General features: G+C 43.9%; 1 long non-coding RNA gene across 1 annotated transcript in view; it reads right to left on the reverse strand.

Moving 5' to 3' along the window:
• Window positions 1-266: 266 nt before the first annotated feature.
• The window catches only part of LOC102459764 (uncharacterized), a 63,615-nt gene continuing 39,679 nt past the window's right edge, over window positions 267-24,202 (reverse strand). Inside the window, exon 3 of the long non-coding RNA XR_012902263.1 lies at window positions 267-815. This is a non-coding gene — a long non-coding RNA (uncharacterized LOC102459764). The remainder of the gene's footprint in view (window positions 816-24,202) is intronic.

Below are 24,202 nucleotides of genomic sequence, written 5' to 3' on the forward strand. Positions count from 1 at the left end.
TTGCCAGCAGCCTGGCTGCACTGTCTGCAGGCTGCCATCCGGGAGGACCATCGAGGGGATGTCAGGATCCAGGGGGCCCTGTGGGAGAGCTTCTACTCTGAGGAGCCCCCAGAGCCTCCCCGGTCCTCCCCACCAGGGGCTTGTGCCCCATTCCTCCCTCTCATCCTTCCGTTGACCCTTCTCTAGGCCCCCCTTCCTGATGTCAAATAAAAGACATGTATTTTCAAAAGAACAACTCTCTTTATTTAACACAACTGGGGAGGGGGAATGATACTCTGGGGAGATAGGGGAAAGGAGGCAGGAGAGGGCAGGAGAGAGGGTGGGAGAGGGGAGGGCGAAACCTGGGAGGAGTGAGCTGGAAGGGGGAGGAAGGGAAGGGAAAGCTCAGGATTTGGGGTCCTGCTGGCTCTCCCATCTCACAGCACTGTGGGTGCGGGGGTATCGGGGGGGAGTGGGTATGGAGGGTGGGGCAGGAGGGACAGGGGGTGTGGAGGAAGTGGGAGGGGGAGCAGGGATGGGAGGAGGAGCGAGAACTGTGGCGGCCGCAGGGGCTGGAGCAGGAGGAGGCAGGAACCTGTCCACTAGGGTCTGGAGGTGACCTCTGAGGGCACGGCCCTGCTCCTCCAGTGCCTGCAAGCTGCACTGCCGCAGCTGCAGGTCCTTGCAGACCCAGTGCTCCTGGGTGCAGAGCTGCTGTCCCAGTAGCTGCAGGTGCCACCGCTGGTAGTCCTCCTGGTTCCTGGTGCACCTGCTGGACCATCTGCGGGTGGCTGTTGCAGGTGGGGTGGTGCGCTCTGCAGTCCCAGGCACTGCAGCTGGGTGAAACAAGAGCAGTGGTCAGTTCTCCCTGGGGACACAGTGGGTGAAACCCAGCACTCCTCTGCAAGGCAAGGTCAGCATGTGGGGAATGGGCCAGGGCCCCTGCATGACACCCAGTTGCTGTTCCATGGTGGGAAAGGCCCAGGCGCATGGTCCCTGGGCTCCCTCTCCACCCCCCCCCATACACATAAGGGGAGCATGATGGCACTCACATGTGGAGCCCTCCCCAGCCTCAGATGACACATCTGATGGGCTCTCTTACTTACTTATTCCTTACTTCAAAGTAGCAATAAGAGATCCTCCGGAAAAGGGCTTTTTTCCGGAGGATCGGGGACAGTGTAGACGCTCTTTTCCGGCTTTTCTAAAAGCCAGAAAAAAGTGGCGGACATTTTTATTTAAATGCCGCGGGGGATATTTAAATCCCCCGCGGATTTCCCTATTACGATCTGAAAAATTAGCATGCCCCTTCCGGAAAAGGGGCCAATGTAGACGAGCCCTGTGTGACTAGCAGGAGATGCTCTTGGTGGTAAGCCACTGTGTTACACAAGCCTAGCATAATTGTCAAATTTGTAGATGAATTCCAGTTCTGCAGTTTCTCTGTAATTGGGTGGTGAAATTTGTTTGTAGAAGGATAGCTATTTTTAAATCTGTGATTGAGTGATCAGGTAGGTTAAAATGTTCCATTACAGGTTTCTGCGTGCTACCATTTCTGATGTATGATTTGTGTTCATTTATCCTTTATCCCAGAGACTGCCCGATTTGGCCAATACATGACAGAGGGGCACTGAGAACTCAGAAAGCCATAACTTTTAAAATGCCTGGAACAATTTGTGTACTTCACTAGCACCCCTACATATATTTCACAATTATTTTACAAATGAGCATGAAGCTCTGATGTGCAGAGAATGAATGAATAACATTATCAACCATGGAATAGTGGGGATCGATGTGTTTTAGCATAGATTTTATTTAATTTCTAGCAAGCATCCCTAGTCTCATTGCTGACAGAATCATTTACACTGGCCATGATTGTGAGCAAAAAGCACCTGAAATTGCCATAACTCTGCACTGTTTGTTTCTAACAAAATGAACTTCAGACAGACGTTGTAGTTTAAAGTTTTAAAACTCAGGTTCAACTTGAAAGAGAAACATTTTGTATTGAAGAAATAAACTGTTACCCCCTTCTACTCATCTCCCCATCCAATCCCTTCTGCTCCAGTCACTATTTCAGTTTAATATGCTCTACAGACAGCCACTGCAATTTCAAACTCCCTTCTCTCACAGTCAGAAACAGTGGAAACGGAATTGTTAGTAATGAAAATGGGGGTGCCTGCTATGCATTAAAGTATATGCTAAAATGGACTGAGCCCTACTATTTAGCAGCATATAATGCTATATAAAGTCTCACTCTATGTACAGATGTAGAGTTCCTGGAGTTAAACTGTTGGTAGCATTTAAAATGCTTTTTATATGTAAATAGTAACAAAAGTCCCATTTCAATTTTTTAATAATTTCCTCTAATATTGACCTCTCAATATAGTGCAGAACGGTATGTCTATCAGGTCTTGCCCAAACTGAATTCTCCTGATACATTTTATTTTATATACAACCCACATAGGGGCTTGGATTCTTGTCATCTAGCCAAGTTTCCCTTAGCAACAAGTTCACTAAAATCTATTGAATGTATTTTAGCTAATCAGAACTTAGTTTTATGAGGGGAGAGGGAGATATCAGGTTTCCTTGCTCACCAGGAAGTTCGAGAGGTTCTGAAGTCGAGCATTTTCAGTGTCAGACTGTGGCCTGAGCTGTGGTCAGAGTAGAAAAGTGGGGAAAAGAATCTGACTCAAAGCATATTAAAGGCAATTTTTTCATTGACTTCAATGAACTTTGTCTTAGGCCTGAATAATCTAACTTCTTACACCCCAACGTGGGTCTATGTACATTGCAAAGACAATGTAAGGAGAACATTCACAACAGAGCTACCTCCCCCAAAGCGGGTGATCAAAAAGAAGAGCTATTCCTGAATCCTGGCTATAAAATTGTTCTTCGATTTTCTTGCATCTTTAGGATGAAAGAAACACTCCGTTGTTTCTGTGCCTAAGCTGTAGCCATAAGAATATCCTTATTGGTGAACATACATAAAGAAAGGTGATAAACTGAATTGTGACTATTTTGTTATAAAATATTCATTAATTAGGTGTGGTAGATCCTAAAGGCGTCCATTTTCTAGGCTCTGTTGTTCTAGCTGCCGGGCAAAAACAAAGGTAGACGTAGTCCATTCCCTGAATGACTCATAATCCTGCAACTGCCTCCATGCAGTGTGGAGCTCCACTATGGAGCACATGACTTATGAGGAGAGGCTGAGGGATTTGGGCTATTTAATCTACAGAAGAAAAGAGTGAAGGAGGATTTGATACCAGGCTTCAGCTACCTGAATGGGTTTTCAGAATGTTCTCAGTGGTGACAAATGAAAGAGGGTATGTCTACACTACACCGCTAGTTCGAACTAGCGGGGTAATGTAGGCATACCGCACTTGCAAATGAAGCCCGGGATTTGAATTTCCCGGGCTTCATTTGCATAAGCGGGGAGCCGCCATTTTTAAAACCCCGCTGGTTTGAACCCCGTGCAGCACGGCTACATGGGGCACGAACTAGGTAGTTCGAACTAGGCTTCCTAGTTCGAACTACCATTACTCCTCGTGAAATGAGGAATAACGGTAGTTCGAACTAGGAAGCCTAGTTCGAACTACCTAGTTCGTGCCCTGTGTAGCCGCGCTGCACGGGGTTCGAACCAGCGGGGTTTTAAAAATGGCGGCTCCCTGCTTATGCAAATGAAGCCCGGGAAATTCAAATCCCGGGCTTCATTTGCAAGTGCGGTATGCCTACATTACCCTCCTAGTTCAAACTAGGAGGGTAGTGTAGACATACCCAGAATGAGGAGCAATGGTCTCATGTTGCATTGGGGAGGTCTAGGTTTTATATAAGGACCTCCATATCCCTTCCATCTAAGCTTCCACCCCTTTTGAAACCTCTCCCCAGAGGTGCAGAGCACTTCCATTGAGTCCACTGGCCCTCACCCCCAGCTAGGACCCCCAGTCCCAAAGCTCCAGAAGGATGAAGCTGACTGAGTGCACTCAATTAGTGTTCAGCTCCTCTCAGGACTGAGCTTGAAAACTATGTTTCATCAAGTTGTGTTTGCACCATGGGTATATATATATAAGACTCCTGACACAGCCAGTCTCAGCCATGGAGAGACAAAAAGTCTGTCAAGTTACCCTTAAATAAGCAAGAGGCAAAATAAAGTTTCTCACCCAGCTGTTTTAGAGAGATAGAGCTCATGTTATTTTTATAATCTTGCTTACTTTATTCTGCTCATTGTGAATTCATAGATTAACTTTGATCCGTCAGAAGCTAAGACAGGCTAATCATGTCAATGTCACATTTTAGGATTCTTTTTGCCCACTGGAATGCCTAGATTTACTTTATCTTCCCTGGTTTGGTACTTCCCTGGTTTGGAGACACTTTGTACTGGATTTTATTCCACTAAGGGCATGTCTACACGAGGAAATTATTTCAAAATAATTAAATTCAACTTAATAGTTCCTTATTTTACAAAATCAAAATAACGTTTCCCTACTACAGGGAAGCCTTGAAATTAATCTGAGGCAGGCTCCATTAATGTGGACACGCTACCTCAATTTATAGTTCCAGGAAGCGCTGGGGAGAAATTAGTTCAAATTACTCCAGGGAGTAATTATTTTGAAATAGCAGCACCAGAGTGTGCACATTGATGCTATTTTGAAATAACTATTTCAAAATTAGCGTTATTCCCTGAGAAAAGCAGTACAGATTTTGAAATAAGCAGCTCCTTATTTCGAAATAATGAGCTTGGTAGTGTGGATGCTTCACTTATAAATTCAACCTAAGCGGGGTTTTTTCAAAATAACGCTCTGGTGTAGACCAGGGCTTAGTTAGCTAATTTTATCTGATGTGTCTCAATAGTTATATCATTTTGGAATATGGTGTATTTTAAACAGAATATGTCTATATTTCAAAGATGTATACTTTTATATAAATTGCTTACATTATGGAACCATAGAAATGCAGGCTGGAAGGTATCGCAGGAGATCATCTTGTCCAGTCCTCTGCATTGAGAGAGAACCAAGTTTGCTTAGAGCATACTACTCCACTCCTTATTTATTCTGATAGGGTATGTCTACACTACAAAGTTAATTCAAAATAACAGCAGTTATTTCGAATTAACTTTAATAGCATCTACATAGGCAAACCGCTATTTCGAAATAAATTCGAAATAGTGGAGCCTTTATTTCGAATTTGGTAAACCTCATTCTATGAGGAGTAACACCAAATTCGAAATAGCTATTTCAAATTAAGTCCTATGTAGACACTTAATTCGAAAAAGGGGGCCTCCAGCCCTTCCTAGTGAGCCCTGGTGGCCACTCTGGGCACAACCAGGAAAACTTACTCTCCTCTCCCCCAGCCCCAGAGACATTAAAGGGGTAGACCCTGGCCACAGTGCCTGTGCCAGCTCCAAGCCTGCCAGCTCCCAGGAGCCTGACAGGGGCTGGAGAAGGTGGGCGCCTTCCTGGTCTAGAGTAGAGATCATGGACCTTATTCAGGTTTGAGGGGGATGCCCCCAACATCCATGATCTCCGCACTAGATGAAGGAACGCGGCCGTCTATGGCAGGATAGCTGCCAGCCTGGCCACCAAAGGCCACATGCGAACCCAGGAGCAGGTTAGCATAAAAGTCAGGTTGGTCCAGTGAGACCCCTGAGCTCTGAGCTTCCCCTCCCACTTCTTCCCCTTGCTTCCCCCTTCGAGCTCCCTCCTCCCAGGTTTCCCCCTTCCCTCTCCCACCCTCTTTCTTCCCCTCTCCCACTTCCTTTTCCCAGTCTCCCCAGAGGCTCATCCTCCCACCCCAGTTTTGTTCAATACATCCAGTTTCTATTTTTGAACATATGTGTCTTTTCTTTGACATCAGGAAGGGGGCTAGGGAGGGGTAAGTGAGAGAGGAAAGGGGCATGAGACCCCCGGTGGGGAGGACCAGGGAGGCTCTGAGGGCTCCTTGGGGTGGACGCTCTCCCTCAGTTCCTCCTGGATCCTGAAAGCCCCCCGATGAACCCCGCAGATGGCAGCCTGCAGCAAGTGCAGCCAGGCTGATATCAATGACCCCACGAGATGCACCAGCATGCCCAGGGGCAGCTCTGGCTCCATGTGACCAAGTGCTGTGGTGTCCTGAGTTTGGGCACTCAGGGCACTCCAAAACAGGACTGCTTTGCTGTCCCTCATCGAGGTAGACAAGCAAGCGGGGAACCCTGAGAACTGTCTGTTTGGGGTGGGGGGTAGGGTCCCTTTAAGCACAGAGTTCAGTTAGCCTCAGGCAGCAGCCTCACGCACTCAAGTCCTAACCTGATGCCCTGCCAGCACTGGTTCCGGCCAGTCTTAACTTCAGTTCAGGGTCGACACAGTGTGGATGCGCTATTTCAAAATAGTTTTTGTGTATAGATGCGTTATTTTGAATTAGATTAATTTGAATTAACTATTTCAAATTAAGTTAATTCGAAATAGTGCTGTAGTGTAGACATACCCATAGTTAGATTTTCTCCCTAATTTCTAATCCATAAATTCTTTGCTGCAGATAAAGCTCCTTACTTCTTTTCCTCTCTTTTGATGACTCACTTGTAGATTTCACTGTGCTGTTGGTTGGATTATCTCAACTCCCATCAACCATGAGCTGAGAGACAAAGGATGCATTTTCCAAGATTTTACAGCTCTATTAACTTGTATCATTTCCCTTAAAGTGTAGCAATCCCCAAAATCAGTGCAGTGCTTGTCATAGTAGCCTGCAATAGCAGCCAGATATGTTAAAGCAGCAGAGAGCTGAATGCGATAAAGAATTATTTACTGACAATTTCTTCTGTCTATAATCTTGTACTTCCCTGTTCCAAGGCGAATACAGAAGAGGTACATCTACATTTCAATTAACAATTTGCAGATGGCCTGTTCCAGCTGATTCAGGCTCATATGGCTCAATCTAATGGGCTGTAGTGTAGGTGTAAGAACTTAGGAAGTAGCCCACGTTCTAGGATCCTGTTGTTATGGGTCAGGATGTAATTAGTCTGGCCTGGTAGTCAGAGCTGGATTCAAGTTTACTGGGCAGAGCAGACATTCAGGTGAGGGAACAAAGCCAAGGGTCAGCATCAGAGGTAACTGCATGTTACCAGAGTCAGAGGTCAAGCCACAGTCAGAACCAGGACTGATGCTGAGCATCAATGCTGAAATCCAATGCCAGAACCAAAAGGTCAAGATGGAACCAGGATCAGAAGTCACAGGCCGGGGTCGCAGCCAGGACTGGTCCCTGGGAGTATGGAGAAAAGAATTGAGGAGGAGAGGCAAAGATAAAGCATGAACAGGAGCACAGTGAGAACAGGAGCAAATGCAGGAGCCAGGAGCAGAGTTGGAATAACGTTAGGTGCAGAAGGCAGACACATGTAGAATCCAAGGCAGCCACTATAGCAAACCACCTTATTGCTCAGACAAGCTTCCTGTTTTTCCTCCTGGTTTAAATAGCATAGCTAGACAAATCACTTGAGCTAGGCAGTCCTCCTGTCAGAGCTCTCCTGGATGGTGCCTTGGCTGGAGCACTAGTTCTAGTAGCTTCTTGGTACACTTGGTTTCAGTAGCCATTGAGAGGAGGCCAGGAGTGGCAGTTGTCTGGATACTCCAAGGCTGCTTTCAAGGCATAGGACATTTCATCTCTGGGGTAGGAAGGTCTCAGACATCAGGGTTGACAGCCACCACAGACCCTGGGACAAGGTGTAGGGGGAGATTCCTTGTCCCTGAAGGAATGGGACTTTGGGCAGAAGGAGTGGAGCCAAGGTCAGTCAGCCCTAAGCACCTCCCAAATCGCAGTGCAGCCCCTCCCCCAGCTGTCAGTGCCACAGGGAGGGTCTGGAGGTCTGACAATGGCTGACTCTTGGTCCCTTTGAATTTCTGGGTCCTGGGACAATTGTCCAAAGTATTCTCTTTATCAGTCCCCACCCCAGTACATGTAGTACATTTCCCATATGCTCTCTCAAATTCCAATAAGACGGCTTCTATGAATGACTCTGCTTCACCATATCAGTATTGTTTTCTCCTCAAAGGAGAAATTTTGTACAGAGGGGATCATTACAGAATGTAGTGGGAGATCTAGGCAAAGTCTCATGAATGTATCAAGGTTTGCATTTCATCCACAAAAGAAGGTCACCTTTTCCTAAACTCATGCAGGGAATTTGAATCTAACCCCATTATCATTCTTAACTGATTGAAAAAATTAAATCACATATTTGTAATCAGATCTTGCCTTTCTCTGGACATGGCCCTGGCTGAGAAGCAGATGGCCTAGAGTCACTTTCATGGGCTCACAACATCTGGAGTTAATTCAGAGTGTTAAATCTACTGATTGTAGAGTCCCCTCCCCCCACATTGATAGGCCGAGAACAGTTTTCAAACAAATGTTATTTACAGAAAACAGAAAACTACATTAAATATGTACTTTTACTGTGTTGCCTGATCTAAGATTGCTTATAAATTTTCAGTTACCACCTTTAGGGTTGACAGGTTCTTTGTCCCTGAATCAGGCCCAGTGTTCAATTATTCAATGGTTGGGAACTCTGATGTGCACAGATGCAACACTCACACTATAAGAACTCATGCTATTTGCAAATATAGTTTATTAATTAATTAATTTAGCACAGTCACAAACATCCCATTTTCATAAGATAAATAGGGAATGTACATTTATATTTCCATCCCATATACTCACACCATTCCTTCTAGAACAACCCGAGGTGTTCGCCTTCATCTTCCTCATCACCTGCACCTTCCCCATCATTACCAGCGGCCATCATTCTGGCACCTCCCAAGGACTGCATCTCCTTCTCCAACAATTCCTAGGCTGGAATACCACTTTTATCATATGTTACACTGATATTGTTATGTTTGATACATATTCAGTAGGGGATGTTTCCTTTTCTCCTTATTTGTATTTACTCACCTTACTAATGGTGAAATGTCTTTGTCCAGTAGGTCAATGTATCACTGATCTCGACTTATTACCATATGGGTCAGTTTGTTACCATGGGCCTTTTGTGGTTTTCTATCACATTTATTATTTCCGTCCTACCCATTCAACCAGTTATTTCAGGGTTTTTAAAGTAATGATGTACCTGCTAAGTTTGAGGGTATTCTTGGAAGCACCTATACCATGAAAAGTCCTTCAATCTTACAACCATTTATCTAGACGAAAGGTCCAAAACATACGTGAGCTAACTGTGCTATCTGAGTGAAAGGTCCCAGACAAAAATACTAACTTTGCTTTAGCTCAACATACAGGACATGGCCTGTAAGTCTTTGGTGTTACAGCCAAGCTGCCAATGTAAACCTGCTATAACTTATTATAATAAACATATAATCAAAACTATAAGGAAAGAATATCTAAAAAAAGAAAGAAAGAGAAGGTTAGCCCTGTGGGCTACAACCATTACATATTGTAAGGCTGTATGTGTGCAGCATTGACACTCCACAATTAAAAGTGTAATTTTACTTTCAGGTAGTAGTACATTTGTTCGTGATGTATTGCATAGGTCTCCTAGACTTTACACACAAATCTGTCAAGAGACAATGGCCCAATGTGTTGGTCTGTGACAAGGTTTTAGCAAGAATAAATAATCAACAGGGAGATACCTACCAAGTGAGACTATTGCAAGGTAGCAGCATGTTACAGAAAATGTAACACTATTTATTACCCAAGTGACAAAAATCATGAATGCTACAAGGTGTGTATTAAGACTGTCATCAAAACAAGAACTGATAAATCACACTGAAAAAATATTAAATTGCTTTTCTTTAGGCTTAAAGAGCCCAATCTGCTTGTACAACCAAAAAGTCCCATTTTAGTCAGTAGGAGTGACACAAAGAATGCAATATTAGGTACATGCAGCAGATCCCTTTCTCATCTGGGATGGATTGTTCACTTAAGGAAAAAATGCACCCATCACCCAGTTTACATGGCTAGCTATGTGAGGCTGCATGGACCACCAGCCTCACTCAACTCAGGCTGTTCTGACACCACTGTGGCCTCTGGAGGATGAGAAGTGGGACTGCAGCACATTTTGTGCTGAAAAAATATTCTGCTTCCCTTGGTCAAGAATTCTGTGCATGCTGAAAATGTCTTCTAAGGTGAGAGGGCACGACAGGAGACAAGCAGCATGTGCGGGACTCAGAAAGGGGTGGGGCAGATCAGGAGGGTCAATCTCCTCATGAATTCCCAAGCAACATGGGCAATGGCAGCCAAACAGTCCAAAATACTGCATCCACTAAAAAAACCTAGCAACTGACAGTAAAAGTAACTGAACTAGACTAGAAAACTGCATACTTGGCTTCAAAAGAATTTATAGTCCCTGTTAACATAAATTAATGTTATATATATATATTGGGAGAGACTTGACAGGGAATTTACTTTGTTAAGTGGTTAACTTTCACAGTTTGAAGAGAAGTGTAAACTAATGGCACATGCAGATTAGCTTTGATATGCAGACTACTCTTTTTTTCTGTCTAGGGGGGATAATGAAATAATGTGTGTCTTCATCTGTATCTTTATATCTGCTGGCTAGTAAGTCTTGCAGCCCAGTCCAGGAAACACGTATGCACATAATTCACATTAAGCACCTGGATAATGCATTTACTTCACTAGGACTCCTGACAATCATCAGTTAAACTAAGCATGTGCGTGTTTTCAGGCTTGAGATCTAAACACAGAATTGAAATTTTTAATATGAGATTTACCCATTCAACTGCATTTGTGCACAAAAAATAAAAGATAAGGGTCTATAAAATATACTATGTTTATTCTTACATTATCTACATCATGTTAGGTTTGTGGTAAGTGTTTAATAACTTTTTAATATCAAGAATAGTGATAGAAATGTAGCCGTGTTAGTCTGGTGTAGCTGAAACAAAATACAGGACTATGTAGCACTTTAAAGACTAACAAGATGGTTTATTAGATGATGAGCTTTTGTGGGCCAGACCCACTTCCTCAGATCAAATAGTGGAAGAAAATAGTCACAACCATATATACCAAAGGATACAATTTAAAAAATGAACACATATGAAAAGGATAATTCAAATTTCAGAACAGAAGGAGGATGCGGGGGGGGGGGGGGGGGGGGGGGGGGAAGGTAAATGTCTGTGAGCTAATGGTATTAGAGGTGATAATTGGGGAGGCTATCTTTGTAATGGGTAAGATAGCCAGAGTCTTTGTTGAGCCCCCCGCGTAGAGTGTCAAATTTTAGCAAGAATGACAGTTCAGAGGATTCCCTTTCAAGTGCTGATTTAAAAGGCTTCAGAAGCAGGATGCAGGTAATTAAGTCATTGAGACAGTGTCTTTTCTGGTTGAAATGGTCTGCTTTGTACATTGGACAAATGTCTCAGACACTTCGCCAAAGGATCAATGCCCACAAAACAGATATTAGACAGGATCACAAAGAAAAAACAGTTTCTTGCCATTTCAACCAGAAAGGACACTGTCTCAACGACTTAATTACCTGCATCCTGCTTCTGAAGCCTTTTAAATCTGCACTTGAAAGGGAATCCTCTGAACTGTCATTCATGCTAAAATTCGACACTCTACGTGAGGGGCTCAAGAAAGACTCTGGCTATCTTACCCATTACAAAGATAGCCTCCCCAATTATCACCTCTAATACCATTAGCTCACAGACATTTACCTTCCCTCTCCCCCCCCCCCCCCGCACCCCCCTTCTGTTCTGAAATTTGATTTGTCCTTTTCATATGTGTTCATTTTTTTACATTGTATCCTTTGGTATATATGGTTGTGACTATTTTCTTCCACTATTTGATCTGAGGAAGTGGGTCTGGCCCACGAAAGCTCATCATCTAATAAACCATCTTGTTAGTATTTAAAGTGCTACATAGTCCTGTATTTTGTTTTTAATATCAAGAAGACAAAACAGAACCTGTGACTTCATAAAAGCATATATATACAAGCAGATTTCAAAATAGAAAACTACAGGTACTTTAAAAAAAGCTAGAGAAGCTTTCTCTACTCTGAATAGAAACTTTGTTAATAAAAAAAACAATTTTTAACATTTCAGAATAGTGAACTCCAAAAGAAGAAACATCTAATAGGACCAGGTTGATCCTAGAATTATTGAGCCTTTTTCAATGCTCTTAGCCAGGGGCTACTGGATCATGGTGATATTGGCTCTTCTGCAATTGTGCATTCAAGCTTGACAATCCTCAGCCTCCCACTTTGAGAGCAATTTCTTGATACGCAATATACAGAGGAACCAAATACAGGTCTGAATTTTCTTACTCCTGTGCTTGGACAACAGCTCATACCACATCCATTATTTTGCAAACAGGTAGTCATATTCATTTTCTGTATTTCTTCAGTTAGAATATTCTTGTAAGAAAGGTTTTTTCTGGATCAGACCCTAAATGTGTAGCTATCAATAGATTCTGGTAAATGATATAGTGTTGCTACTGACTGTTTATTCTAAGTATAAAGAAATTTATAACATGGACATTCCCAATTCACTCCATCTCCAATGATGCACAGGATGGTTTTATATTGAATGTGAAAGTCATAAAGTCATAAAAATCTCCAAAATGTAATACCCCTGCATTGTTATATTGATAGTCTCTTGGTACTTTGCATCTGCAGTTTCCTACAATGATTACAATAACTTTGCTGAGATTGTAAAATGAACTTTTCATTCTTAGTGTAATAGAAGATATAACTGTGTGCATTGGACATTATTTGCACACAATCACTGAAGTGGCTCCATAGGCCTCCTTGTAATTTATCTACTAATCTTTTCCTAAAATGCAACATAACATCCTTCAATCAGAATACTTCATAAGTGTAATCCATAAGTAAACACACAATAGAGTCCACATCCTTTTGGGGGACGGGGGAAGAACTGGACACAATATTTTAGATGTGGCCTCACCAGAGCCAAATAAAGGGGAATAATCACTTCTCTGGATCTGCTGGCAATGCTCCTCCTAATACACCCTAATATGCCATTAGCCTTCTTGGCTACAAGGGCACACTGTGCATTTTATCCAGCGTCTCATCCACTGTAACCCCCAGGTCCTTTTCTGCTGAACTGCTACTTAGCCATTCAGTCCCCAGTCTGTAACCAAGCTTGGGATTCTTCCGTCCCAAGTGCAGGACTCTACACTTGTCCTTGTTAAACTTCATCAGATTTCTTTTGGCCCAATCTAATATGTCCAGGTCACTCTGGACCCTATCCCTGCCCTCCAGTGTATCTACTTCTCCCATCTGCAAGCTTGCTTAGTGTGCAATCCATCCCCTCATCCTGGTCATTAATAAAGATATTGAACAAAACCAGTCCAAGAACCGATCCTTGGGGCACTCTAGAAACTGACCGCCAACCTGACTTCAAGTCATTGATCACTACCTTTTGGGCCCGAAAGTCTAGCCAGCTTTCTATCCATCTTACAGTCCATTTAACCAATCCATACTCCCTTATCTTGGTGGCAAGAATATTGTGGGAGACCGTATCAAAAGCCTTGCTAAAGCCAAGGTATATCACATTCACTGACTTTCCCATATCCACAAAGCCGGTTACCTCATCATAGAAGCTAATCAGATTGGTCAGGCATGACTTGCCCTTCATGAATCGATGTTGACTATTCCTGATCACTTTCCCCTCTTCCAAGTGCTTTAAAATGGATTCTTTGAGTATCCCCTCCACAATTTTTCCAGGGGCTGAGGTAAGGCTGACTGGTCTGTAGTTCCCTGGATTGTCTTTCTTCCCTTTTTTTAAAGATGGGCACTACATTTGCCTTTTTCCAATAATCCGGTCTCTCTCCTGTCATGATCATGGGGTTAGCCAGCAGCCTGGGAACCAAGGGGTTAACCTTACCTAAGTCAGGTAGATTCAGCCAATAGGAATGTAGATAGGAATTTCAAACTAGGACAAAGGAATGTTTGGTTTCTCCCTCCTTGTCCTGGGCAGTTTCTCTCCAGCTATTGAGGGAGTCAGACAGAATGTCTCCCTCCAAGAATAGACTCATCACTCTTCTGTAAATAGGGTAAAGTTTAGATAAATCCATTTTTTATGGTTTGGGAAATGAGATCTGATGTCTGTGCACTTTTTAAAAATGTTTTTGCTTTCCTTTGTAACTAAGTTCTAGGCCCATGGTGGAGTTTCCCCATGAGTGTTACCGGTGACTTTTCCATCTAGTCATTATGTTTGCAACAGGAATATTGTGGTGATAATATAAGTTCTTTCTCTTTTCTTTTTATTAACCTGGTACTGGTTAATTTTTGTGTCCTGGTTTGTACTCTAGGGGTGAGATTTCCCAACTAGTTTCTCCCTGGTTTCTTTATTGTTACTTGGGTGGTGGCAGTGGAGTTTTATCCCCAAAATCTAAGTTGTTAAAATTTTGGGGGGAGTTTTTTTTATCAAAGCCTGGAAAGATAAGGTTTTGGGGTACTTTTGTGGGCCCCCTCTTCTGCATTTATCATGCCAGAGTGGGGAAGGAGCCGTAACATCTCCCGATCTCCACAACTTTTCAAAGATAATGGCCAAAGGTTCTGTAAGGACATTTGCCAACTCCCTCAGGGTATGTCTACACTACCCTTCTAATTCGAACTAGGAGGGTAATGTAGGCATACCGCACTTGCAAATGAAGCCCGGGATTTGAATTTCCCGGGCTTCATTTGCATGAAGCCGGCCGGCGCCATTTTTAAATGCCGGCAGTTCGAACCCCGTGCCGCGCGGCTACACGCGGCACAGAGTAGCTAGTTCGGATTAGGCTTCCTAATCCGAACTAGCTGTACTCCTCATTCCACGAGGAGTACAGTTAGTTCGGATTAGAAGTCTAATCCGAACTAGCTACTCCGTGCCGCATGTAGCCGCGCGGCACGGGGTTCGAACTGCCGGCATTTAAAAATGGCGCCGGCCGGCTTCATGCAAATGAAGCCCGGGAAATTCAAATCCCGGGCTTCATTTGCAAGTGCGGTATGCCTACATTACCCTCCTAGTTCGAATTAGGAGGGTAGTGTAGACATACCCTCAGTACCCTCAGAGGCATTAATTTAGGGCCCATGCATTTGTGTATGTTGAGCTTTTCTAAATAGTTCCTAACTTGATCTTTCCCCACCAAGGGCTGTCCACTTCCTTCCCATACTGCATTGCCTAGTGCATTTGTCTGGGAGCTGACTTTGTTCATGAAGACAGAGGCAAAGAAAGCATTGAGTACTTCAGCTTTTCCCACATCATCTGTCACTAGGTTACCTCCCTCATCCCGTAAGGGTCCCACACCCTCTCTGATCACCCTCTTATTGCTAAAATGCATGTAGAAACCTTTCTTTTTATCCTTCACATATCTTGCCAGTTGCAATTCCAATTGTGCTTTTGCTTTTTACCCCCCCTGCATTCTTGAGAAATATATTTATACTCCTCCCTAGTCATCTGTCCAAGTTTCCACTTCTTATAAGTTTCCTTTTTGTGTTTAAGCTCACCATGGATGTCCCCGGTAAGCCAAAATGGTTGCCTACCATATTTGCTTTTCTTGCTGTGCATTGGGATGGTTTCTTCCTGTGCCTTTAATAAGGCTTCTTTAAAATACTGCCAGCTCTCCTGGACTCCTTTCCCCTTCAAGTAAGCATCCCAGGGAGTCCTGCCCATCAGTTCTCTGAGGAAGTCAAAGTCTGCTCTTCTAGGGTGTGTCTAGACTACAGGGTTTTGTCGACAAAAGTGAACTATTGTCGACAAAACTAAACCTGCCTCCACACTGCCATTGTGTAATGTCGACATAACGTCGACATAACTCAGGAGTTTTGTTGACAGCTGTAAACCTCATTCCATGAGGAATAACTCCTTCGTTGACGTAGTTATGTCGACAAAAGGGAAGTGTGGATGCAGGGAAAAGTTATGTCGACAGAAAAAGCCTCCAGGAAAGACCCCTGGTGGACAATCTTGCCATAGCTTGCAACTCTATTGTTCCTGCCTGCAGCCATCTTTAAAAGGCACAGGCACCAGAATCAGCAGTCTGGCTGCAAGACAGTTCCAGCCAGGGTCCTGACTACGCAGCTCTTCCCAGTAGGGGCAGTCGGGAGACATGTCACAGGGACAAGCCCCCCAGGAACCCTCTGGCCCTTCCAGGGAAACATCCACCCAGGAACCCCGGGGCACTAAACGGCGGGCTGGCCCCAAGATTAAAGCCCTTTTGGAGCTGTGGGCTGAGGAGGAGGCACTTCAGTTCCCACAGGCCAGGCACAGGAATGTGGACATTTATGCCAGAATGGCAGATGGCCTGGCCAGGAAAGGCTACCACCTCTGCATGGCACCGCAAGTCAGAGCCAAGGTGAAGGAGCTGAGGCAGGGGTACATCAGGGCCCGTTAGTGCAGCTCCCGCTTCGGAGAAAGGCCACAGTCCTGCGCCTACTATGAGGACCTGGACAGAATCCTGGGGGCAGAGGAACCCTTGCCTCCTGAGAGGCTTGTGGAGTCTGCCATGGAGACCCCTATGCAGGAGCGCTGCAACTCCTGCCAGACGACCCAGAGCTCCAAGAAGAGAAGGAGGAGGAGAAGGAGGAGGAGGAGGAGGACAGCCTCCGGAGCACCCAGGAGCCAGATGCCCAGACGCAGGAGGCCTCCAAGGAAACTTCGGGCACTGGGGAGGGAACAGCAAGTGAGTGCTGTGAGGGTCCAACACACACAGGGCAGGGCAGGTGGGAGCAAAGTGCATGGTACAGTACTGTGACATGTCATGCTGATCACAGCCCGGGGGCAAAGGGGACACACTGATGGCCGCCCTCAGGGAGGGCCATCATGCCCCTGCACTCTCATGACTGCTAGGTACCTGCTCCTGCAGGCACTGATGCCAGGGGCAGGCATGGGTTGGGGATGCCATGATTGCCTCACAGCTGCAGGCCTCTCAGCAACCTGCAACTGTGGCCTGACACTGTCATCCCATCCCCAATTCCCTGTGCTGGTCCTGACTGCCCCCCTGGAGTGTCCCCTGAGAGTGACTTACCTCCATCAAGATGGCTCCGACGGTAGACTTCCCCATGCCAAACTGATGCCCCATGGAGCAGTAGCTGTCGGGGGTGGCCAGCTTTCACAGAGCAATAGCGATGCGATTCTCCAGGGGGATGGCAGGCCGCAAGCGGGTGTCCTGGTGTTGCAGGGCAGGGGCGAGCCAGACAGAGCTCCTGGAAGGTGGCCTTACACATCCGGAAGTTCCAGAGCCACTGGTCGTCGTTCCACTGTGCAGCACTAGCCGGTCCCACCAGTCGGAACTGGTGTCCAGCCTCCAAACTCGCCTCTCCAGGAATAAGTTGGGGGGCAAGGGCAGCAGGGCTGCAGCCTGAGCGAGGGGCTCAAAGCTGGGCTCAGAATCCAGGTCTGCTGCCTAGGTGGTCATGCTCTCCTGAGCGTGCAGCAGAGCTTCCAGCAGCATGGTGTGGGACCATCGCCTCCCCTGTGGCAGCTCAGGCTCCATGGCTAAAAAAGTCAAATTAACACACAAACAAAAGAACAAAAGAAACAAACAAACGGACAAAAATACAAACAAAGAAACCAAAAACCAAAAAAGCCAAAACCCAGATAAACAAGCAAACAAACACAGACGCAAACACACAAACAAACAGACAAAGGGACAAACCAGAAAATAAGCAGCTGTGGTGTCCGACAAAGCAGGGCAACCAGAGGCAGAAAAACTGCAGCAGCTTTGCTTTCCCTGTATGAGGTAGGCAAGCCAGAAGCAGGAGCAGAGCTATGGCTGTCCAGGAGTATCCCTTTAAGTACGTGTCTCTACAGAGAGCATGCAGCAGTGCCTGGGCTTTATGGCTGTCCCTGTGACCTTCCAGAAACACTTCCAGGTGCCTTCTTCTGTCGATAGAGCATCCTGCAGTCTGGACGCTCTTTGTCAACAAAACTCATCACTTCGTCAACAAAGCGATGTAGTCTGGATGCTCTATGTCAACATAAGTTTTGTCGACAGAATTTGTCATACCCCTAAAGTCCAGAGTGTGTATTTTGCTACTCTCCTTTCTTCCTTTGGTCAGGATCCTGAAATCTACCATCTCATGATCATTGGTGCCCAGGTTGTCACCCACCTCTATTTCCCCTACTAGTTCCTCCCTGTTTGTGAACAGCAGGTCAAGCTGCGCATGGTCCTTGAGTGAGGGGGGATTTGATAGCAGCCTTCAGCTTTCTGAAGGGAAGTTCAAAAGAGGATGGAGAAAGGCTGTTCCCAGTAGTAACGGATGGCAGAACAAGGAGCAATGATCTCAAGTTACAGTGGGGGAGTTCTAGGTTGGATATTAGGAAAAACTATTTCACTAAGAAGGTGATGAAGCACTGCAATGGGTTACCTAGGCAGGTGCTGGAATCTCCATACCCTGAGAGATATTTAAGTCTTGGCTTGACAAAGCCCTGGCTGGGTTGATTTAGTTGGGATTGGTCCTGCCTTGGGCAGGGGGCTGGACTTGATGACCTCCTGAGGTCTCTTCCAGCTCTATGATTCTATGTTTTAAATCTTTGCTCTGGAGTGGGGCTAGAGATGGGAAAATCAGTATGCAATCCAATCCAGTTCAACTGTTATCGGTACTGTCATGGAATAATAAGGTGACCGGATGTCCTCATATCAGAGGCTTTGTCTTGAGTACACAACCATACTCCCACCAAGAAAAATGTGTCTTAATTTTTCATGCTTGCTATCTGGCCACCTATGGAATAAGAAAAGGAAGCTGAGGTTCTGTGAAACAAATGAAACTTGAAAAAATACTTCACAACAGTGTGGTGAGGATAAATACATTAAGTACTGAGAAAAGCAATCATAATACTCACATGCACATATACAGGGATTGTCAGGGCTGTTTCCCAATCTGGCACTCTGAGTGCAGAAGGTGGGGGCCCACAAAGACTTGAAATATATCTTCCCACTACAGGCACTGGTTACATAAACTTCCCCCAGAATCACAAATGCACAGATTTGCGGGGGGGAAAGTCGCTGCCACCATCACCTGATTTTTATCCCTAAAATCAGGGCAAACACTTGAATTCATCCCCAGAGGTACCCCATGCTATTCTGACACAAGAGAGCGTGAAAAAAGAAAAAGAAAAACATACTGCAGTCTCTGATACCTGACCTCTCAGTCTGAGGCATGCAGGTACAGACAGACAGACAGACAGTCCTCCTGTGCTTCCGAGGGGACAAGAATCAAATCATCTTAAAAAAGTGAATTTTATTACAAAACAAAAGACATGCTTGATAAAGTATACTTGGTTGCTAGATGGAAAACAAATTAAAACACAGAAAAAATCTCTGGAAACAATGCTTAGATGGTAAATGGGGAGTGGAGGCACAGGTTCACACTGAGCAGTTCAAACCAAACCACAAAATAAAGAAAATACCCTGATCACGACTAGGATATTTCCCTTTACTTACTTCCAATCTTTTCTTGGTTCAGTCCCCTTCTAAATTCCAAATTCCTTGGAGGCATGGTAGTCCTGCCTGGGTTTCAATCATTCTGTATCTCTCAACTTCTGGTTTAACTGTCCCACACAAAGAAAGTGGGCAAGGCATGTATATCCAATTAAAATGTCAACCCTCTATCTTGATTTCTTTTCCTGGCCCCAAGCCAACACCTTAGCTACCTGAGTTTAACGCCTTAGTCCCTGGGTGCTGGTCAGCAGTCCTCCTATCCATTACAGGGACTATATCAGGATTTTAGATACAGTCTGTAGCACCCACTTGTATGGCCGATTTTTGAATCCATAACTTTTTCTTTCCCCCTTCCCCTTTTTACATAGAAAGTGTTGAGTAGTGAAATTTCACTATATTGTAATTGTACATGTACTAAGAACATCTTACACTTTCTTTTAAAAATGAAAACTCTGTTTTGCCATTCTAAAACTAGTGAATGAAATTTGATGGAAGTATCTAAATGAACTCAGCTGTATGCTGAAACCACAAGTGGAAAATATGAGTCAGAATGGTAGTCTTGTTTTAAAAAAATATGAGCATCTAAATACAGTGTTTTAATTAAAAGAACCCAGATAACCTTAAGCATGCCATCTGCTGCCAAGTTAACACTACAGTACTATTGTTAACACTGCTCTTTTTGTAGAAAGAGAGTATGAAGCACTTCACAGTTCTTCTCTTTATCTTTATGCAAATCACCCACTTGGCATTTGTCAGCATTTTAGCATATCTTTAAAAGCACAGTAGCATTTATCAGCCTCTGTAAACCTTCTTAACAGGAACATTTGTCTGCATTAATAACTTCTTTTATACGTCCTTCTGTTCAGACTGCAGTATCTGTACGTTATCTGCAAGAGGTTTTACTTACACATGGATTAATTTATATTAATCTTTACAGATAAAAGAATGCTTGGACAAATATATGTCAGGAGTTTAATCTGCTGAAGTGCTCAGTGGCTTTAAAAGAAATGCTCACCAAGGTTAGATTTTGTGATGTGCTGAGTATTTTCTGTAAGGTACTAATGTTTATCATCTCTCCTTATTAAGTCAATGAGAAATGAGGAAGAGCCTCAATGAAACATGCAACCGGGCCAAAACTCACAGAATTAGGCTCTCAGTTATGGGGTGGGGGGAAGAGAAACACAAGAACATTATGTCCTCTTCTTCAGACTTGGACTAGCTCTATCAGTCCCTTGTAATTAGACAAGTTATTTTTTTCCTATGACTTTTCTTAGGGACTCAATTAATAAAGAATTAAAGGAGAGTAATGTAATTAATCCCAATCAGCATCAGTTTATGGAACATGAATCCTGTCAAACTAATTGATATATTTTTTTCTGATGACATTACAAATTTGGTTGATAAAGGTAATCGTATTTTGACCTCTGTAAAGCACTTGACTTGGTACTACACAACAGTAGTGATGAAATCTGGAGTTGAACTGAGTTATTTTGGATCCTAGGGAATAGTATGAAGTGTTCTTCCAGAATTGGACGGGGTGTTGTGGATAAGACAAATGGAAAAGATCTTGGATCGAATCCCATTAGTTATACCATGACTCAGATCTGGATCCATTCATCTGGAGAAAGTAACATATATTTTATTATACATTTAGCTTTTCTATCTAGGATCTCAGCCTAGCAGCTTAGCAATAGTATTAGAAAAGTTTAAACCTAAGGAGGTTTCTAGGGCATGAAGGAGTGGATTAGATCTGAAGGAGATCCTTATGTCTCCAGAGAAAATGATAGGAGCAGACTGGAACTAGGTAGGAAAAGAACTCCAGCAAAAAGCATAGGTTGGACCTCCCTGGTCCAGCATTGTAGGGGCTTTATCAGTCCTGAATGAGAGAATTTGCTGAACCATGGGAAGTATCCTGCCACCAGCCCATAAGCTCATCACCTGCTGCTGGCAGGCTGCTCCAGCAGGCACCCAGTACCATGTTCCTGGGGGCTGCCACAGTACTCCAGCCTTGGTCTGTCCCAGGCGGCCAGGGACTCAAGCTCACTGCCGATCCTGTTGCCCCACTCCAGCTGGCCCTCCTGCTCTTAGGCTCCAGCCTCTATGGTTCAGGAGCATCCATGCTCCTGCCAGACCACAGATGTCGCTGGACCAGGAAGTGCCAGGTGTTTGGAGGAACAACCTGTATTAGACAAGAAATGCAAGAAACGGGATGCAAAGTTGTTATAGTGCCAAAGCCTCTCCTAAAGTGAAATGCAGTAATATAAGGGGACTGGAGGGAGGCACTATGGATACCTATTCAAAAGAATGTGTGGCAAAGCAAAACCCAGGTGTGTTGAAAGCCATTGAAACTTTAAAGAATAAGATCCATGTGTGACTAGGAGAGAACAATAATTGTAGCTAAAGAATGAGTGCAAAAAAAGCCCAAAGATAAGCTCAGAGCCTGCAGGGAGAATTTTACAGAGAAATGTATCACTTTGGGAGTTAACAAATAGATTTAAGCAAAGACAATGAGGGGTTAAAGGGAGTGTTTTTGCAGATGTTCAAAAGGATTAAGTAAGCTGATGTAGTTAAGATATTAGATGTAACATTAAGTAAGAAAAGAAAAACAAGATGCTTGGTTTGACAATAAAACCTTGATATAGCGGTACAAGTTGCTGCAGTAGGACACTGGTAGTCAAACAAATTATGCAAGTGGCAGTCAGGTAGTGACAAATATCACCACTGTGCTTTTTGTCCTCAGGAGTCTTTACCACCACTCTGAAGGAAAATGGCTCCTCTTCCCAAATGAATGGTTCGTAAATCAACTGTAACTGACTGCTCTAGGCAGGGAGACTTGATCTTATGTGAATCATTCAACTACGAACAGTTTAGTCAAAATCCCCAAAACCAAATGAGGTGTTTTCATTTGAACTTGGATGCCTCAAAGCACCTGTGGGGAATGTGCTCTGGGTACAGCTGTGTAACAAGTAATTAGAGCAACACGAGGGATGTTGGGCAAAATATTGAAAAGAAATGTAAATACATAATGTGTATTTATGCAAGGTTTATAGGAACTAAATATTCCAGGCTACTGTATGTTTAAAATTATTTGGATGTTTAAAAGATTCTCTCAAGGGTGGGGACTATAATAGGCCAGGGGCTGCTGAGAATCCCCAAATCAAGTCTATGTCCCTACTCGTGCTTCTCCATGAGGCTCTGCCTCTCCCCCAAAGCTGGTAGGTGCTCAAGATGACCCAGAGCAGTAGAGACCAGCCAGAGGCCCGGAGCAGCTGTGGCAGGTGTGCCAGTGCCCAGGGCTCTGATGGGTGAGGATGGGACAGAAGGGCTGGAGTATGGGAATGACCTTGGGTGAAAGTGGCAGGCCCAGGAGCCAGCATCTCTGAAGGGGGGTTTCATTTGTTGCCTATGGCTTATTAATGTGCCAAGAGTTACTGAATTTCACCAATCTGATTTCACGACAATTTGGTCAAAAATTGTTAAAAAGTATGAAATGTTATAGCCAAAAAAAGTAACTTTTTTTAAAACATATAAGCCTGTGAAAATGGAGCAGCAGCAACAAAACTATAGGGAGTTTGACATGGAAGCTGAGCTATTTGGGATTGGTGCGTTTTTCTGAAACCAAGGGTGTGTCTAGACTACATGCCTCCTTCGACGGAGGCATGTAGATTAGCCAGATCGGAAGAGGGAAATGAAGCCGCGATTATTTTTCACGAGGCTTACCTGTGCCGATGAAGAAAGGCTTCTTTGTCGGCGCGTCGCGTCCAGACTGCCCCGATCTGCCGACAAACAGCTGATCGGCAGATCGGGGCAGCCATTTAAATTTAAATGAAGCCGCGATTATTTTAATCACGGCTTCATTTCCCTCTTCTGATCTGGCTAATCTACATGCCTCCGTCGAAGGAGGCATGTAGTCTAGACACACCCCAAGAGACATTGCAGAAACATGGCCAGGCATTTCAACACATGCTAGCAGCCAAGGTACTGCATCTATTATATGAGCAAGTGTTTCAGCAAGAATTAGCATATGACAATCAACAAATGAAAAAATGTGACTGTAAAGAGCATGTAACTATTTTATATGAACAATGCTGTACATTTTTAATGCACAAGACAAAGTTAATTTCCTATCATGAAAGTTAAAAGGCAAAAACAATATTGTGCATAATATGGGAAATATATTCTTTATAAAGTCAGAGAGCCCTTAAAGGACATATACCAAAGAAGGCTGCCCTCTTATCAGCACAGAAAAGTTAAAATTTGGTATAAGAGAGGTAATACTAATTGAGACAGGAAAAGAAAATTAACAAGGGTCCAATACCATAAAGTTAAATGTGGAAAGCATTACAATTCATATTTGGAAGAACAACGAGTAGTTCTGTGGTACCTTAGAGATTAACAAATATATATATAGTATCATCAATTTTCATAGTTTGTTTTTCCCTCCTCAAATACTGTTGAAATACAGTGCAAAGTCTAGAAAGCCTGAGACTTGTATCACTGTCTGCACCTGAGGGACACTTACATGTACAGGTGTAATGTCTTACAAACAAAACTGCTGGCACATGATTTTACCTGGGAAACAGTCTCCAAACTGCACAGTACAGTTTTGATACTGGAAGATTGGTAAAGCAAAAAAAAACCCTGCCTGTCCTAATGACAAGTATTGTGTGGTAGCTGAAGAGAATTGTTTCTGGGATGAAGCCAGGTTGTGTTATATTAGTTGGCCTGTGTACTGTTTCATGTCTTTAATTTCCTATGGTGATAAATGGAAAGATTTTTCTATTTTTTACTAGTTTTTCATATTGTAATTAAAGTAAAAACAAAGATGATTGTACAGAAGGCTACTTTAAAGGCAAAGCAAGTT

Source organism: Pelodiscus sinensis, chromosome 3 (assembly GCF_049634645.1).
Source record: "Pelodiscus sinensis isolate JC-2024 chromosome 3, ASM4963464v1, whole genome shotgun sequence".
NCBI classification, from domain to species: Eukaryota; Metazoa; Chordata; order Testudines; family Trionychidae; genus Pelodiscus; species Pelodiscus sinensis.